At 40.1% G+C, this 2756-nt stretch overlaps 1 long non-coding RNA gene across 1 annotated transcript in view; it reads left to right on the top strand.

Moving 5' to 3' along the window:
* The first annotated feature begins 8 nt into the window (after positions 1-8).
* LOC127750370 (uncharacterized) overlaps positions 9-2756 on the top strand; it is an 8086-nt gene continuing 5338 nt past the window's right edge. Inside the window, exon 1 of the long non-coding RNA XR_008011649.1 lies at positions 9-622. This is a non-coding gene — a long non-coding RNA (uncharacterized LOC127750370). The remainder of the gene's footprint in view (positions 623-2756) is intronic.

Genomic DNA, 2756 nt, shown 5'->3' with positions numbered 1-2756 from the left:
CTGCGGCTGTGAGCCTGATCCGCCCCTGCAAAAAAAAAAAAGTTTTGTCTGCGGAGTGAAGTTAAGCTGGTCAAGGGCGGTCCTGCGAGTTGGCAACCTTTAGATGCAGCTCCATGTCGACCTTACGTCAGGTGGCTTCACAGTGTCGCACCGTGCCCGTGGCGAGTCTGCCCGGTTCTGCCTTTGACTGCACGGCGATCAATCATTTTGTGATCACCTCATTAGGCGCGATCGTTTCAAAAGACCCAGTGGCATTTCGTGGAAGACTATGCCACCACCTTTTTTTCCTCATAGCGTAATTGCGCCATTCCGGCGCACAGTGGGACGGATCTCGAAAAAGGTGGACATAATTCAAATTTCTACAATATCACATTAACTTTTTTGTTCATACAGGGTGAATCTACAACCTTTAAAGCATCCAAAACGATTCTTCTCGCATTTTTCAATCAGGTGTGTCGTTTTCTATGAGCCCTCAAAGGTCCGTCACTAGAAGCGCAAATTACAAGTATTTTATATGCTGTTTCTCACTAAACAGGGGCCTGAAATCCAAACCAAAGTTAAGAGGGATGCGCAAAGTTTTTTGATGGATTTGGACATGTCATAGCTTCAATGACTTTTTAAAGTGAGTACTAAGTACTACTACTATTTTAAGCCACGGTTTTGAAATTGTCTCTTGTTTAGATTTTAAGGATTTCAGTATACCCTCCCCTTAAAGGGCTACACTAACTGACCATGTTGAGCTACAATTTCGACACAGGTAGGTCGGTCCTGGCCTAGAGTACTTCGAATCTCAACAGATTTTTCATACTCAATCAAGTGTACACGAAACAGACGAAAAACAGCCAATTTTGTTCGAAATTAGGGCTCATGACTGTACCACACTGTGTGGAATTTTTTAGGCTTTCCCCACCAAACAGGAGGGAATTCCAGGTCATTTGTGATCAACATATACTTAAACAACCCTTCAAGAAGGTTTTATTGGTTGGATGATTCCCAAAAATAAAAACGTATTTAAAAAGTATTTTATTTTTCATAAATTTCATTTTAAGTTCAAAATATCAACAGGAAAAGACTTGTAAGCGATGCTGTACTAATCGTAACATTCTATTAAACACAGTTCATACAAGGTCTTCGCTTCCCCCTTTGCCAGCTTCTCTAAACAGTCTTACAAGTGCAGCAAGACAAGTTAAAGTTCAAAGTTTTTAGATGGGGGAGTCTGTAAATGCATTTGAATCCTGCTAATGTGCAAAATTAGGTATGGTTGTGGTTGACATCGATACCTCCATTAGAGCAAGATGCTTCGTCTTCCTTACAAAACCAGCACCGAATGATTCCATACAAATTATTTTAAAATCTGCTGAGAGGAAAATGAAACTTGACCCAGCCTTGTTCTCATGTGTGGTAGACGATCCAACCGCAAAAGAAAAAGAGAAGTAAATTGAAAGGTCACAAAATTTAAACAACCTTTAGTCATTGCATCATAATGAAATTCATGAAAATTCATGTCAAATACTATTCAAAAGCACAAAGGATGCCAAATTGACAGCACAAATACAAGTTAAGTACTAAACGTTAACTAATAAAAAGATATAAAAGATTCCAAATTTACACAGCACATTCATCTCAAATAATACCTTATTAAATTAAAATTATACACAATAAGAACAGCATTGCCAAACAGCAGACAACAGTTATTAAAATCGGCAAATGTCAACAAATATTTCTTAGTCACTGTCACTTTCTGATTCCGAGCCTGAGTCTCTGTCATTCTTCATGCCATGGTTTAATGCTCCCTGGTTCACCCAGGAGACTTCATGAAGAAATCGGATTGGTGTAATGAGTATGCAGGTTTGTAAGTCGACGCACTCTTTTGTTGTTTGCTACTGTTTTCCATTGTGTTGGAGCCTGTACAGCAAGACCTTTTGTCACAGCATTATCGTCACTACAGGACAAGTGCTCAAGTTGTACGGAAGCACCTAGGGAAATATAGAAAAGTTTAATTAATTGGTATTTGGAACTCTTACTAAAGAATGTGACTTTTAAATTAACTTACCTATCAGAGTCCAGATGTTTGGATAGTCCTGTGGTACAACATTAGCCATTGATCTATTATCGCTCTCAGAGCAGTTATTAGTACGCTCGGGATGATCGAAAACAGATAGCTCTCGTACTCGTGGCACCCATTCCCTCCTGAAGTAAGCAAAGAGTGAGCAAAGTAGATCAGCCCAGCCTGCTGCTTCAACTTCCTTGAACAAGGCCTCCACAGTGCTAGCTATCATGCCAGGAGGAAGGAGAGGCGCGCCACAAAGACAGCGTATAAAGCTGTGAATGAGATCGTTGTCTGAGGCATATGATACTAATCCTTGCTTGGTGGCTTTTCTTCCCACAGTCTATTCAAAAAGTGAAAACATACAAAACATACAAACATACAATACCATAAAGCGGTAGAATGCACCCTGATCTGAAACATTTTATGATGTCTTAAACGATTTAATGAAGTGGGTATTTAAGGTTAAAGGAGAAACCCAGTCCAACTCCTCTCCACAAACATGGCTAATCCATGACAGAAGGGTATGGAAAGTAATTAGAATAAAACAGAATATAATTACCCTTTTGGCGAGGACACGAGACGCGGCAGGGTAGGAAACTACAGTAATACTTGGAACTGTTGCTAGCTGGTTGATAAACTCGCTGCTGCTGCCTTCTGCTACACTATTTACAATATTATATTCGTACTCGTCGAAGAAGCGCGGGCT

The sequence above is a fragment of the Frankliniella occidentalis genome, unplaced genomic scaffold, assembly GCF_000697945.3.
Source record: "Frankliniella occidentalis isolate FOCC.00 unplaced genomic scaffold, Focc_3.1 Scaffold179, whole genome shotgun sequence".
NCBI lineage: Eukaryota > Metazoa > Arthropoda > Insecta > Thysanoptera > Thripidae > Frankliniella > Frankliniella occidentalis.
This window is presented reverse-complemented; position numbering and strand designations above follow the sequence as displayed.